The sequence below is a fragment of the Marmota monax genome, unplaced genomic scaffold (genome assembly GCF_021218885.2).
Source record: "Marmota monax isolate L192 unplaced genomic scaffold, Marmota_monax_Labrador192_F-V1.1 WCK01_AAM20220418_F8-fsc00040, whole genome shotgun sequence".
Classification (NCBI taxonomy): domain Eukaryota; kingdom Metazoa; phylum Chordata; class Mammalia; order Rodentia; family Sciuridae; genus Marmota; species Marmota monax.
The window spans coordinates 383,018-400,968 of NW_026692782.1; positions in this window are offsets into that span (position 1 = coordinate 383,018).

Consider the following 17,951-nt stretch of genomic DNA (forward strand, 5'->3'; position numbering starts at 1 on the left):
AGACAAGATGATGGGATGCTTTGAGTATATTTAAAGGAATGAAAACCAACATGTTTAAAATTTGTTTTTCATTTTTATATCTATGTACATATACAGGAAGCTTAGAGAACTTTGAGTAACAAAAACTCAAAGAGAGTTTGAGTTGGACACATGATTGACAAATGGTCAAAAGATGAAGACAAAGAGATATTCTCTAAAGCAGCAAAATGACTCATTGGGTATGAGGTGTCTTCAAATAAGATTATCAGCTGATTTCTAAACTGAAAACATGGAATTCAAAGGTGATAGTGTGTCATATTCAAAGTGCTAAAAGAGAAAGTAAAGTTAACAACAACAACAAAAAAAAGTCTATATCTAGGATGGGGGATGTGGTCCAGAGGTAGAGTTCACCTAGCATGCATGAGGCACTGGGTTCCATCCTCAGCATCACATAAAAAAGTAAAACAAAGATACTGTGTCTACCTTTAACGAAAAATTAAATATATATTTTTTAAAAGTATATCCAACAAATCTATTTTCCAAAAATGAAAGAGAAAACAACACATTCTCAAATAAATAACAACAACAACAAAAATTAGGAAACTCACTATGGCATATATAATCTACAGGAAATTCTAAAGGCAATATTTAGGCTCAAATGAAGGGACAATAGAAGAAAACATGAATTCACATGAAGAAATAAGGGGTATTATTCAAAATAACATATATGAATTACTATGCACTGAATGGTTGTGTTTTCCTTCACCAAAATGCATATATTGACATTATAACCTTCAGCAGAATGCTATTTGGAGGTGAGGCCTTTGGAAGGTATAAAGTTTATGAAGATGAAGTCTTCATGATGGAGTTAGTATTCGTAATGATTGATTTTGAGCATAAGCTTGAATGGATTAAGGGCTTCCCAGATAGCTGGTAAAAGATTAATTATTTTTAATGCTTTCATAGACATTGAATTTATCTCTCTTCTGCTGAACAAGAAACTTAGGTGGTTTGGCTTTTGTTGAGAATTATTGGGCTGCCCCAGGTGAGGATATTTCCAGAAGAGATTGGCATTTGAATTTATGGACTGAGTAGGGAAGAGTGGCCCACAATGTGGGAGGGCATTATTCAATTGGCTTGGAGTCCAGATGGAATTAGAAGACAAAGAAAGGGTGAATTTTTTTCTTTCTTCCAGAATGCTCTTCTTGTCTGCCCTTGAATGTCTACCGGGAATATAATCTTGGCAATTAATGAAGAGGCAGTAGAAAAAAATGAAGAAAAACAACAAAACCAGAAGTACAAAATTGACAGATTTTTAACTAGAGGAAAAAAGAAGAAATAACTAAGAGATACTATAAGAGACTATCATGAATAACTGTTCTCTTAAAAAAATAAATAATATAAGTGAAATGGAAACATTCCTAGAAAGACACAAAATACAAAGTTGACTAAAGAAATAATAGAAAGTCTGAAAAGACCTGTCACCAGAGGTCAAAATAAATAAAAATATTACCTATTGAACCCTGATTGCTTTACTAAAATATGTTATTATACATTTAAAAAAATTAAGCAAACTTTCACAAATTCATTGAAAAAACCAGAAGAGGAAAAACACTTTCAACTTATTTTATGGGATCTGGATATCAAAACAAAACAAAGACATAACAAGAAGAGAAAATTATAAACAAATACCTCTCATGACAGTTAAAGTCAAAAGCCTTAACAAAATACTCACGAAACCTATTGGGCAACATACAAAATAGATTATACACCATTACCTAATGGTTATGATATTAAGAATGAAAAGTTAAACACCCCGAATCAATCCATACAGTACATCATTATCAATCTAGGGTGAAAACCACATAATCATTTTAATACAGCTAGAAAAGCATTTGACGAATCTGTAATAGTTAATGATAAGAACTTTCAAGAAAATAAGAATGGAAGGAAGCTTCCTAATCCTAACAAAAGGCTTTAAAACAAAGATAAGGAGACCAGATACTCACAGGGAATATCACATAAAAGCAGGAAAGGCTGCTTGCTAGAGTAGGAACAAGACAGAGGTCTGTTCTCACCTTTCTCTTTAATATCATGCTCATCCATTAGGTCCTAGCCAGGGCAATCAGACAATGAAAGAAAGTAAAAGGTATTCAAAGTTGAAAAGAAAAAGTAAAATTCTCTTTACTTTCAGAAGACATGTTCTTCTTTAGAGAAAATCCTGAGAAATTCACAAAGAAATTAGAACCAATAATTAATTCCAACAATGTTAAATAGTATAAAATCAATATATAAAATCACTTGGGTTTCCAAACTCAGGAATGCACAATCTGAAAATAAAATTAAGAAAACTTATTTATAATAGCATTAAAGAGAACGAAATACTTGGAAATAAACTTAACAAAAATTCAAGATTTATAGACCAAAAAGCAGAAAATATTGTTGAAGAAGTTATAGGAAGCTTAAATAATGGGAAGACTTAACTACTGTTTAGATGGCAATATGGCAATACTCTCCAATTTGATCCACATGTTTAATGCAATCCCTACCAAAATTTTAACTGCCATTAAAAAAAAAAAAACCCTGACAATCTCATTCTAAAGTACATATAAAAATGTGACAGTTCCATAGCAGTCAAAATAATATTTAAAAGAAGATCAAAGATGAAAGACTCACACTTTCTGATTCCAAAAATTACTACAAAATTACAATAATCAATAAAGTATGTATGATACAAGTATAGAGAAGTAAATCAATAGACTAGACATGAGTGTCTAGAAATTTGACTTCATAGTTATGATCATTTGATATTAGGATTCCAAGACAATTTAGAGGAGGAAGAATAGCTTTTTCAACAATTGTGTTGGAACAGCTGGATATCCACCTGCAATGAAAGAACTTGGACTCCTACCTCATACAGTAAGTAAGAATGAACACAAAAATGGATCAAAACCTAAATGTAAAAGATAAGATTATAAAGCTTTTAGAAAAGAGAACATAGAAGTAACTTTTTATAACCTTTAGATAGGCAATGCTTTCTTAGATATAGCACGAAAAGCATGAGAGGTGGGGGGAAACTTAAGTTGGACTTCACCAAAATTAAAAACTTTTGTGTTTCAAAGGAAATATAAGAAACTGAAAAGATAATGCACGCGTGGGAAAAATGCTTACAAATAACATATTTTACATGGCACTTGGGTTCAGAATATACTAAGATCCATTGCAACTTAAGAGTGAAAGGCCAAATTAAAAATAGGAAAAGGATTTGAATATATCTTTCTCTGAGAAAGAAAAGCAAAAAACAAAAAGTTCATGAAAAAATGTTTAGCATCATTATACATTAGGTAAATGTAAATCAAAGCCTCAAATAGATGTTAAACCTAGTAAAATGACTAAAGTTAGAAATACACACAGTAGCAAGTGTAGATGAATATATAGAGAAATAGAAATAAATGGAGAAATAGAAATAAGTTACTGGTAGGTTTTAAAATGATGCAACCATTTCAAAGAAAAATTGGCATTTCCTCTAAAGTTATCCATAAAGTTACCATATGGCCCATAATTTGACTCCTAAGTGCTAATCAAAAATAATAAACACATATGTCCTCTTAATTATTTGCACATCAATGTTTAGAGTTGAATTATGAATAAAAAGAAAAAGGAAAAATCAGTCCAACTGTCCATCAGATGATGAATCTTTAAATTTAAATATGATATATTTGTACAATGGAATTCACTCATAATAAGGAAGGAAGTGTTAATACATACTTCAACATGGATGAATCTTTGAACGTTTTGAAAAAGAAAAGGAGCCAGTCACAACACATCATATATTATATTATCCTAGCCAAATAAAATGTCCAGAATAGACAAATATGAAGATATAGATTATCAGTTATTAGAAACAGGAGAGGGAAGAAAGGGGAATGGTTGCTAATGGGTATTGGGTTCATTTTCAGGGTGCTAAATGATTCTGACACTGAATGGGGATGATGAACGTACAATTCTTTGAGTATTGTAAAAGACAACCAATTGTCCACTTTGATATGGCCAGCCCTTATAGTAAGTAATGAACTATATATCAATAAAACTTTCATTACAAAAAGTAAAAAGATATAGGCTTAAATGTAAAAGTAAATTATCAAAAATGCAAATTCAACTTCATTACATAAGATTCTTAGAGAAAATAATAAACAATTAAAACTAAGTATTGTCTTCATGGGAATTTTAAATGCTTATTCCACTTCACTGTATACATTACTGTTTTCATTAAAATGCTTTTGGCATACTGTTTGAATTCATAAAATTTGCCTAATGGAGAGCAGGTGAATATAATTCATAGTTCAAAGTATGAGAGGAGCACAAACTCTTAATATGATGTTCAGGCTCTTCAGAATATCTCTAATTTGTTATAAAAATAAATTTATTTTCATGCAAAACGAAATTTATTCCCATTAACATTCTATGGCAAACATGATAAGAAATAAACAATTTGACAAGTTGAAAATCAAAAGAAACCAAAATTACTTTAGGATGAGATGTTCTAAGTGTCTTCACTGGAATAAACAAAACAAAACAAACAAAAAAAAAAAGGAATGTGACCATATTAGACTGTCATTTATTTCTCTTTCATGGTAAATTACATGGAGTGTATTTTAAGGATTCCAATTACATTTTTAAAGCTTTAAGAGAAGAGCTTTTCTTTGTTCTGAAGTCCCATTAAAATAGATTGCTGATGTTAATTGATACATTTTAGAGAGTGACAATTTTTTTTCAACTAAATTTAAGTGTAGATCTGTGCACATTGAAACAAAAAAAAGAATATATGAACTAAAAGTTAAATGACACCAAAATAACATCCATCTTAGACTGACCCATCCTGGTGCTGAATATTGCAAGGGTTCACATAAAGTTTAAAGACAAGAAGAGTAACATCAAACACTTAATAAAATAAACTTCTACAATCATGTTCATGCAAATAAAAGATACATATTTTAATATACAGTTTGTCAGTGATATATGTTTAAATGTTTTGGTTGATAATACATATATTTTATAAATCATTGAGTATGTAGTAGTATTCTTTGTTCATATTGTATGCTACAAAATACATAAATTATGTTATTACCAAGCATTAAGATCCTAGAAAAAAATAAAAACTTCTAGAATAGTTATTATAAATTGTGATAATCTATATTCATTTGAATTAAAAAAATAAGATATTCTGGAACTGCCAAGTGTTTCTTTTACATGCAATGAGGAATTACCTGATAACCATAATAGAAATTTATTTCAGAATACACAGTGAATAATTAATTGGCCCTTTGGTTAAAGGGAAATTTTAAAAAGTACTTCCATAGTGTGCAACATTTGGAAGTATCCCTGTTCTTCTATAAGTACTTTTTAATCTTCCATTATAAAATCATCTCTACACCTATTTACCTGGCAGAGAAATAGCACTTAAAGTTGTCATGGGGTGTTTCAACTTATTAGTGTACCATAAAAATTTACATGAACCATTTAAGATACATGAATAAGACATATCCACATCTCAAGGAGTTAATTTAAATTTGTTCAAAGAATGTATATGTGTGTGTGTATTAAGATTTATATAGTATCAATTGACTATTAATTAAAGGAGATTTTGTTTTGTTTAGCTGTAGACATAACACATGAGAACTGAGTGTGTGTTATAATTGTATCCATTAGGAAAAAAAAAAAAGATTTTGCACAACTCCTACTTCAATTTCTGGAATAGAACTTAGGTATACTATAGAAAACTAGAATGAAAGATTAGTTAAGTTGAATATAATGACATGTAGAAGCAGTATTTTGCATGGTTTAAGCTGTTTTTCCAATATAAATTATGCACAGATAGAAGTATATTTTTAACATGGTTTAAAGTAGTTTTTCCAATATAGATCATATACAGAAATGCAAGTAAGAAAAGCTTGCAATCTTGGCCACATGGAGTTATCAATACCACCTCAAGAAAACTCGTCTGTCTAGTGACTCTAGGGGGGATGTTCATTATCTCCTTAACTTTACCAAGGTCTAAAGTATGCCTGAGCTGTGTGATTCCTGAAACCCAGTTCTGTCAGCAGACCTCAATAAAAGGCTCAAGTTAATCACTAATGAGGGTGAGCACACAGAAATGAAACTATTCACATCCTTATAAGCTTTGCTCTTCATCCCTGCAGGAGGACGAATGAAGGAAGAAAATACCCAGCCTAGTAGTGAGTTAACAAATTGAAACAAGTTCCAGGGGGATCACAATGCTAGATGTCTAAATGAATGATCTCCCCCTACACACACACACACACACACACACACACACACACACACACACCTTTGTTTTCTCTCTAAAACTAACTTTATCTGAAGAAAAGACATTCATATTTGGATAAACTTAAGTCTCACAGATTTGGAGACCATCACAGTTCTTTCAGGGGGATTTGCATATCTCTGAGAGGATTCATGGGGTATTAATTTTAAAGCTGAAAAACAAATTCCAATTCCTTAGTGGAAACTTTATAGAAGCCTTAATGAACTAACTATACTTGAGGAGAACTCTCATATGTGTCCTTGATTCATCTGCATTTGATACTCAGTTAACATTGAAGGCAGCAAGGTTTTAACATTTTTTAAAGAACTAAGAAAAACAGAAAAGTATTATATATTATAAAATAAATAATATGAGAATATGACAATTATAATAATTTATTTCTATTCCTAAATTTAAAATGTTTAAATTATTAAAACAGCTTTTGTAGTTTACATATTCATTTCTTAGATTTAGCAAATAAAAATATAGGAAACCAGTTAAATTAGATGTTTTAATCTGAAATTCAAATTTAACTGGTGTACTTTTTAATCTGTCAATTACATCAATACAAAAAAAAAACATTTATAAAATCTGCCAATTAGATCTATACCAAAAGCATTTATCAGAAATATTCATGTGTAGTTTTCTATATGACCTTTAGTAATATGGATATGGAATATGAAAATGTGAACTTCAGTAAAAAAATATGGGGAAAAAGAGTAGAAAGCCTTCCATTAGGTAAAACAATCACCAATCACATGCTGTCAAATGATCTATTTCACATCTTCCAGGCAGGTTTCAAGCTAAAATGAATGCTGATGAATTGCAGCTTTTACACAGTGCTATAAGGCTTATCTCAGTTGTTTGACAGAGCCTGTACATAACAAAGCTCTTAATGGAAGCAGAAATTGTCTTCAATTATACCCAATGTCTAAAGGTGGGTCAGCCTAGCTTTTTAAACTCTTACAATGTCTCTGATTTTTGTCAAGGTTACCAAATTAATAGGACTCCATGAACTTTTGTCCTTACTTAGAAGTTAAAAAGGGAGGAACACACTACATACATTGTGATTTTTTTTTCAGAGACTTCCCACATTAGATTTGGGGATGAATTTAATTTTGCATAAGAAGGACTCTGAGGAAGATCAAGACAAGCACTGATCCTGAGGTCCACTACAGGTGTGAGGGTCAAGGAGGTTGTGGTCTCTGGTTTTAGAAATGGAGGGAAACTATTTTCACTTTTTTGTTTTTTAATTCATTCAGGGATCATTATGTAAGCACCTACTATTGTATATTCTAGGGAATGAGGATATTACAGTGACAAAAATAACTATTTCTACCCTCATGAAGTTTATAGTTTGGGGAAACAGGTCATGCACTTGTTATTTTTATTTGGGTAATAATTGTTGTGAAAGACAAAACATTCTTTGTCAGCTATCTACCTACTCTGTTTCTATCTATCATTAATCTTCTTTCTCTCATCTATCTAAATATATCTCTTTTATCCATTAGTTGAGCTCTTTTTTTGCATCTTTTTAGGTTCACTGTGATTAGGAGTAAGGTAGGAAATTAGAATAAGATAGGAAATATATTCCTATACACACTATTGACATTACCAAATATTTTCTATATGAGGATTAAATATAATCAATACATATTTCTCTTTCCATACCATTCCATTCTATGGCAATAGTTATTGTTAAGGGAAGAAATATTATAATTTTGCATATATTAATGGATTCATGATTCTTGAAATTCAAAAATTCCTAGTGGTCAACTAATTTTAATAAAAGTAAGTGAAATGTTTATTGAAATTAATGTAAGACTCTTCTGATATTAACCGGGGTCAAATTCTGATCTTAATTTTATTATGCCTATTATGCTTTCTCAAATTCTTTTTTTTTGGGGGGGGGGAATCAATACCACATTTAAAATATTTAATATCACATTTTAAAGTACTTATAAACTTTCTTCAATGAGACTAACCTAATAGATGATGAGCTAGTACCATTTGGAAATAAATAATCACCATAAAGAAACATAGTGTGCTTCTGTAAGCCCCATTATTTCTAACATTATTGTGCAATGGCAAAATTTTCTATTTGTGGAATCTTTTAAATACTTTAATTAATTAAAGAAACTAAAAACAAACTCTCCAAATAACTGAGATCTATTTTTATATACTTGATTTTGAATTTTGAAGGAGTGAATAATTTGTATTTTTTTAGGCATGAACAAAAAAGTGAATATTGATAATGATTAAACCCACAGTGTAACAAATCATGAATATGATGCCTCCCTTCCTCAAAAAGCTCATTGACAGGTAGTGGGATCAGATATAAATTGAAGCCAGGTAATCTGACAATTGCAATGATATTGATTTAAGTTGTCATGATACTAAAAAATGATTTCAGAAAGAGGGTCAACAATTGTTATGGATTCTGGCTCTAGTTGCTGTCTAAGCATTTTACAAGTATTCACTTTAAGAATCATAACCACCCTGTGGAATGCTATTTGCATTATTATTGTTATTATTGTTTAGGGAAAAATGAATCAGAAGGAATTTGTTTTAAAGAACTTGTTCAAGGTCACCCAGCAAGTGACATAACCTGAAATGCTAGTGTTCAGGGACAATGAGCTGAATATTTTATTCCTTCAGGAGACTTAAAGCAATTCTTTTGATTTATTTTTAATCTGAAAGATAAAATTATATAATTTATTGGGTACAATGTATGGTTTTGAGACACACACACACACACACACACACATACATTGTGGAATGGTTAAATCCAAAGAAGAATGAGAGGAAAGGCAAGTACAGATAAGACTGAAGGATGAAAGCCATGCGGAAGAAAGCAGAGAAGTCCTGTATTATTACTAAACTAAATAAGTTGACTTCATTTAGCTAATAACATTATTTATTTAATTAAAGTGGATTATGTATTACTTATACTGTTAAATTAATTATTAAATTCTTACATGAAGAGCCTATTAGGTTCTATAATTAAGTCATTTTTTAAAATGCTCATTTTAAAGCTTCCTACCAATATGGTGCAGCCAGTCATAGGCAGAAAAAAAAGAAATGAATATATTTTAAGACAGTGTTTTATAACCAAAGTGTGAAATCTATACTCAGAATTGTTGGAGATAGTACTAGATGGCTATTTAGTTCAATTCTTTGTTTTTATAGCAAGAAAAATAAAGACCAAATTTTATTGAATGCTTGCATTGCATCAAACTCAATTCTAATTGTTTTATGTGAAGAATTTCAGTTTCCTAAGGAATGTATGGGAAGCAAGATTAAAAACTTGTCCATGGTCCCACAACTAGTAAAGGTAAAACCAGGGTTCTAACCTAGGGTGATGCTCAAAATAGCTTGTTTAACCACCATCACTCACTGCAGATGATGAAAGAGAGTCATGTGACATGCCTATTTGTTTGTTAGAGTGAAAACAACTCCAAGGGTCTCTTCCTCAAACACCATGTCCCATTTTATGCCCCTCTAACTCACTAATGAAAGAAGAGAAAATGCAGGTATTATGCACCATGCACTGTCTTGGAAAAAAAAATTATTATCCTAGGTGCAATTATTAGTCCAAGTGTAGAACCAGAATCCATAAGCATTTCTGAATCTTAGCAGGTAAGAACATTAATGGAGGTACTGTAGAAGCTGTTTTGATGTACATATTGGACATTAGTTCCCCTGTAGATCTTTCTTTGTCCTAAAATGGAAAGTACATTTAAAAATTTGAAAAGGTTTTGTGCTGTCTTTGTTCCCAGTGCTAATTTTTAATTTCTCAGAAGAGGGCCTTCACTGTGTTAGGTAGCAGTTAGATATGAGCATTGGGTCGGGAGTTAAAGAAAATACTTAGTACAGAGAAAATCAGTAAATGAAGAGCCCTGCCTTAGTGGCGTCTGAAGATGGGACAAGATTCCTATTTTAGGACCCTTGCCTGATCTCAGCTCTGTAAACTATTCCTCTTACAACAAGCAGAAGATAGATAAATTTAGGGGAATACAAAGTATTATGTTCAAAGGGGCTTAATTGCTCAGACATCTTAAACAAGACCCTGAACCACCAACACAGACCAGAGATTCCCAGACCTAGAGGATGACTAAAGATGGAGTCCATTGTGACTGTAAAATCAGTGACAATTAGGACCTGTCAGCCAAGCCAAGATGACCAAGAGTTGCCCTTAGGTTGTTAGCTAATGTGGTCCATCAGTCCAGAGCAAGGATGGTGATGCTTGGGCAGGATCTCTCTCTGACCCCAATAAAACCTGGGACTCAAAGAAATAAATTGTAATCCTCCCTTTGAGAGGACCTACCCTCTTCCTTGAGGATGTCTTTGTCCCCTATTTATTTTCCTTTGAGTAAACTTAGCTACATTTTTACTAAGTAATTTGTCTTCTTGAAATCCTTTCATGCGAGAACACAGAACACAAGAGTCCGGAACATCAGGCAATCTTTGGCGATATCTTATCTCTGTTATCAACTTTACCAATAATCATTAGAAACCCTCATGACTTACAATGGTGAGGGCAGTGAGTTTACCGTTCAATATTAACTATTTTATAGTATAAATTAAGAGTTTCCCTAAAATTAACAAAATGGATTATCTCTTGAACTCTGAAATAAAGGCAAGTTTTAGATAAAGTAGCTAACATTTCTAAAACTTGAAACATGTGCTTGCCATTATACATTTATCTGCTGTAGTCTTTTTCACACTATTCTTTCACTATCAGATATTAACATATTAAGCTGAGAAAAGTGTGCTTCCTTTACTCTTTTTCATCATAAGGAGAGGTGAAGAAAGCAAATTAGGTGGCAGGCTGAAGAAAGTCAATGCAAAGTCTATGCAGGACCTGCATGTGATTGCTGCTAGCCCACAAGCTGTTCCTGTCATCCATACCTGGACTTGAGCTGCACTATTTCACCTATTAAACTTGCCTTCTTCCATATAATGGTTTCATATAATTGAGTTTCATCTTAACTGAAAGTACTCATTGGTATTCTCTTTCGAATTTTACCTACTAACATTATATTAAAATTTCTAATAAAAGCAGTATGACAAACAGTTCCAAAGTAGAGTAAGTCAACACAATGGTCTTACTCTTTTTAGTTCCCTTCTTTTCCTGTCCTCATCTGGACTACATCATTATTCCCCTGTGCTTAGTGATTCAAGTTTAGGAATCAACCATTAGGTCCCTGGTCCCTAGTACATGTGGCTTTATCACAATTGAACAATAGTGCCATTCATGTAGAGGAGCAAGTCATTTGTACCCTAGAAATTTAAAAAGAGTTAGCAGGGACTCCTTTTTCAATTTTAATGTAAATATAGAATTACATGACATTTTCAAAATTTATCATGACACTATAGATGAAAGTACTTTCCTAGGTACCATATGCCTCAGAAGCATCACAAGGTAGTAATCATAAAGTAGACTTACTTATTAGTACTACAGGCACTGTGAGAAAACATACTCAGAAGAGTGTGTACAGTATTCTAAGCAAGCTTATAGCCTTTGGTATTTCCATGTGAGATTACCATTTGCTACTTAGAAGTTGCAGATATTTAAATACACATTCTCTGGATTATACATCTCTGACCCTTTGCTGTTCAGTGTGATTTCTTTTGATTCTTAAATTATTATTTTTTTCAGTTAGGAACACATAAGGTTTTATAAAATAACCATGTCACGTATGGTCTTAGGTAAGACAGCAAGTCTTTCATGCTGTCACTGTAAGAGGGTTCAAGGAGGCAGAGGAAACCTCTGTTTGGACTTTCCAAACCCTTGATCCATCACAGAAGAGAATTTAAGGAGGTGTCATATTATAGCAAAGAGTATTAGATAAAGATATGCATTCTCAAAGCAGAATGCAGACTATTTGGAGAGTGAGAAGCAATTTTGGAAGTCTCAGGCTCTTCTTTTAAAGGGAACATTGTGATGGGTGGGCATCAAAGGTATGTGGAAATGATATGAGGCTGGTGTCACAGAGTGTTTATGGTGGTCTTTTCTTTTCCAAGATCTTCAGATTGACACAGTCTCTTCCATCTAATGTACCAATATTATAGGTTTTTAAAAGTACATCTCCCTTTGCTTTATCTAATGTGAAATTTATGTTTTAATCTAAGCCACATTGTGTATGAGCATTAAAACAAGGCAATTTTCATAAATGAGTGAACTTATGGCAACTTTAAGATTTATAGAATTCTCAAGACTTTGGGGAAACCGAAAAAGAAAGATAAATTGAGTCTCAAAAGAGAAGAGCCCCTGAGCTATTGAAATATAGAAAATGCATATGAAATTTTGAAATTTAGAACAAGCATGTTTGAGCAACCCAGCCTATGTTCATAGCCCTTGTCCTTGGCACATAGCCTTGACCCCAAGTCCTTGCCTGAAAAAGTAACATGAGATCAATGGGCAAGGACTAGAAAGGCTTGTCTAAACTTGGGTTAACTTGCCCTGGCTCCACCTCTAGTCCTGCCCCTAACTCTGGCGTATAAATGTTATTACCCTCTACCAAGAAGTCGCTGTTTCTCTTGAGTGTGTATTTCACACTTTACCCCACTTGAATGTGTATCTGCTTTCTTAAATAAGTTACCTGTGTCTCTGACTGGCACATCCCGAAGTTCTTTTCTGGAACATACGCAAAAGAAACCATTTATCCTTCCTAAGTCAAATCCCCCCACTCCCTTCCACAGATGATGGAGCCTTTAGATTTACAACTACAGTCTCCTTTTCCCCTTTTTATTTCCCGTTTCCTATCTTTTATTTATTTATTTTTCTATTCTTCCTTGATGCCACTGGGGTCTCTTCAGAGTTTCATTCTGATGTCTAAGGGATCTGGGGTTAGAAAAAATACACCAGACCATTGTTAGCCAAAATGGTATGTTGAGGGACTCCCAGCAGCTAGTATAGCACTGCGAGTTAGGTTGCTAGGGAAGCTTTTGGTCTTAGCTTGGAGTCTGTTACAGTGGAAGCTCTTTTCTCTGTGTATGTCTCACTTTTATGAAAAAGTGGGATTCACCCTAACTCTGTGGTATACAGATAAGCTTCTTAGGGCCATGCAATCCAGGGGAACCTGGCCTAGGTAAGTCACATCTGCTGTCCCTGGGATCTATGTGGCAGTTTGATGGGATATTATATTTTAAGGTCTCTGCTGTTGGGTGAGATGCCCTGGTTCTAAGAAAACATGAGCTTGAAAACCATACCTCCTGCTGGGGACAAAGTTTGACTAAAATTTAACAAACCTGAGAGGGGAAACAAACAAATAAATGGGCCTGAATTCATAACTTGTTCTCTAAAGCATAGGCTCTAAACTACTCACTACATTGCTACCCAGGACATAGGTCTAAATTTTTATAAAATACTCAGGACTAAAGAGAATCAATTGCTTAAATCTTTATTTCAAACCCCAAATGTGTCTCTATTAAGCTGGAAGTGAAAATAATATATGTGAAAGCCAAAATTATAAGACACAGAGCTAGGTTTTATTCAAGATATAAAATTAAATTCGATTTTCTCATGGCTTCTCAGTTGCTAGCATTTAGCAGTCTTTTACAAAGCTGTGACATTAAGGTCAAGGTTTTCTGAGCCACTAGCAGCTGACAAGTAAATGAAAACAATAAAAATAATAAACTCAATACAAACTTCTTCTGCATTTTATGAGGGAAATAAAGTTTGAAAAAATAAAGGATATCCATCTAATTTGTATTTACTCCAAGGCTAGGTATTTGCTGGGACACTCTACTCACCTCTACTCCCAGTTCAATCCTCTGGCCCCAAATAGCCCTCATCTTCTGGACACATCTGCACCAGGAGAGTCTGGGGAGTTCTCAGCAATGTCTTGGTTTGGGTAAAGTGAATCAGCCTTTTTAGGATACCTAACTCTTTATCCAGTATAAAGACAGAATCAGATGACCAACAAAAGTCCAGCCCCAAGTCCATTCATGTGCTTCAATCAAGTCTACTTTATGTCAGTGAAGCAGCAGAAAACATGTTTAAGTCTGTTTTATAACCTATTTAATTACTCTGAGAGCCTTTCAGACTGCTGGAAACACTATTTCCACCCGGAGGAAGTTTCTGATTGGCCCCCTGCAGCCCTGGAAGGCCACAGTGGGTACTAGAATTTTCATGTTCAAGTCATTATCATTCTCATGATTCCCCTATTCCAATACTTGTGTATATACACAGTGAAATTAGTTTCTATTATTGTCATGATCCTAAGGCAAAAATGGATAATAAATTAGATCCAATTATCTAGAGTGTCTATATGATTGTAGTACAGTTTTATTAAATTAAAGATAGCTATTGGAATTGTTCCAGTTTCTCAGAAATTAAATGCCCAAGAAAACGACAGAGAAGAGGAACATATCTTGCATATCTAAGCAGAAGACTATACATTTTAATTTAGGCTAACATTTATCTCAGGATATAAAATTGACCCAATGTGTGATCTAGGACTTTTCCCTTGTGAGTCTCTACTCATCTATAAAACATTACAAGTATATCACATCATCTACAAATTCCGGATCCCAAAGATCATTCTCCTATGGGATTGTTCCTCAGTTATCATAAAATATTTAATTATTTTTAGGAGAATTTTGTTAAAATATATTTCATAAAAATCAATTAATTAATTCAATGTTCAAAATTTGGCAATTTATCAAAAAATATCCAATACAGAGAGATCAATAATTTTCCAAGTACATGCTGTATTTTAGGATAAAGGAGGAAATGTTTATAATGACTTTTATTTTTTGCATTGTGTCAATACAATAATTTTTTTAAAAAATTAAGAGCATATGGGTATTTAGACATCAAAAGAGCTGTTTGAAATACTGGATACTGTATTATTAAAGCTCACGAGCTGAGGTTTGCTGACAGGAGGAATAATCATAAAACATAACCTTTTATTTCATCAGAGGAAGTTATGCCTGCCCAAGATCTTAAGCCCAACATCCATAAAATGGTTTCACACAAGTGACATCCTATTCAAAACAGCTGTCTGCAAAGAAAATAAATGGGATTTAATCTGCCATAAAATGAATTGCACAATTTATTTTTCTTGAGGAAGTCATGCCTCTGTGACATTGGTGAGTTGTAACAGTTTTGCTTTTTTTTTAAAAAAAGTTCATTTCCTTCTTTGCCATATTAATTCAAACATGTAGAATTTTACTCCAGAAAAAGCAATGGAAAGCCAGATCTGCTTATCCACCATCTGACACCTTTCTGCATCTCTACAAGTATCAGTTTAAAACATGAGCTCAGGATAAATTTTTGATCCAAAGATAGACAAATTTTAAGTTGCTTTGTTTTAAGTTTGAAATATGTGGAATTGTCAAAGTCAGCCATTAACATCCTAGAAAAGACAGAATCTCATACAATTCAAACCAATAATTAAGAAGACAACAGAACTACAAAAGAAAAAAATTCTATTTTGAAAAATAAGATATGATTTATTATCTCTTCAAAATTAAATGTATAAAGAACAACTTAAAAGCTATCCATAAGGCAAATTAATATTTACAATCTCTCCCAGTTATCTAACATCAGAAATTTTTTCCATATGGACATTATAAAAACAACAGATTGATGAGATACTTTATTTCATTATTTTAAATACACATAATGCTTTTTAAATGATGAAGGAAAAGAAAACAATAATAAAATTTTTAACTGTGGAGTTGGCTCTAATAGTCTAGGTGATATCTAACATGCAATCTAAAATATGCTAGAAAATGAAACTTAAGCTGTGTCTTTTCATTGAATTACTTCACTCTCTCCCATATTTTTCAGAATGCTTATATTTATGTTCAAAAGTAGCCTAGATATAGCCTATTATGCTAAAATTTTCAGTTTTTGTTAAAACTAGCTATATAAAAATATGTCAATTCACATGGCAGTTTCACCAAATATATCTATGTGAGTTAAATATAAATCCTAAAATTAACTAAAACTGGAAATCATTTTTGGCTCATTAAGACATATAATTACTTTCCTTTAGACTACAATATAATATTAGCACTGAACATTTTCAGTGTTCTGGCATTATAAAGGCAAATCCATAAAACAATTCATTAAGAAAAACATACATTTATAATGACTCAAGACCTTTTATCCCATCTTCAAAATGCACGCCTAGTTAAAATAAGTTTTCTCTAAAATATATAAAGTATGTAGTAGTATCATAAAAATATAAATGTGTGTATAATGCTCAGTAATATTCCTGAAAATATAAGGAAGTTCACATTTTTACTTTAGAAGGAAAAAGGAGACAATAAAATGTTACTCTAAATATGAAGTCAATGGTAAGGCTCAACAAGGATTATTGTAGGGCTCATTATTTTTGTTAGACACATTTATTGTTTTGTACTGGGGATTGAACTCAGGGTGCTTTACCATACCCATAGTCATTTTACTTTTTAAATTTTGAGACAGTGTCTCATTAAGTTGCTGTGTGTCTCACTATGTTGCTGAGGCTGGCCTTGAATATAAAATCCTCCTGCCTCAGCCTTTATAGTTGCTAGGATCACAGGTTTGTGCCACTGTGCCCAAAAATGCATTTCATTTTATGTGGACATTTATATCATATGAGATTGGATTGTTAATATAAAAGAATGAGGGAAAGAAACTCCGTAAGAGCTTCTCTTCTGACTCTTATTCTACTGAAGAACAGATTTTGTCACTGATGGGCGATATACATATTTTATTGATGCCAAAATAATTTTTATGAGTTGATTTTATATTTGTAACTTCCAAAATTTTTCCTCCTGTAAAAATTATAGACTCATTTCCTTCTGAACTTGAGAGCCCCTTACTATTTTACATTTGTATTTATGACCATAGAAAACAATGCCCTCATGTTTTAGATCCCCTACAACCATGAATGTAAAGTAATTGTTTCTTTGGAGCTGGTTTATTAAAACCATCCATACATTTAACAATTGTGGAACATGATCTACAAACAACATCTGAAATCAGAATAGCTTTTTTTTTTTTTCAATTCTTTGGCAGATGATGCTGAATTTCTGAACAGAAAAGTATGAAGTTATATTTTATAATATTTGCTTAGTTTCTGCTAATTATTAGCATTGAGCTTGATATTGTATTTTGCTTTCAAAATACAATTATCTTCACAATCTTAAGTATGAATATTAAATCTAAACAATTCCAAGAGTGACCAACTCTCCATAAATCTGAGCCATAAAAATTGCTTGTCTCATGGTCTAGTGGAGTATCAGATGGAATACCAGCACTAAAACATTTTTGTCGACTGTCATCTCAGAATCTTTATATGCACTTTAGTGTTAGTATTTTATCATATAAAATAGAAATGCACTACCATTCTTCATCTATTTTACCACCTTTTCACACTGATGATATCTTCCAACTTTGAACAGTTGTAAAACTTGTGCTAACTGATTTGTCTGCATATGGAAACTTTCCTTAATGTACACTTGGTATAAAATAGAAATAGAAGTTCAGGACTCATTATTATCATTTGTGAAATCATTTAAAAATATTCCGACTATTTCAGAGATTTATAAAAACTTTCAACCATGTGAAAAGCCTATGACTTTTTTATGGTAATATTGATCTTGTAGAAATTGCTTTGCTATTGCTTTGTAGAAATTACATACA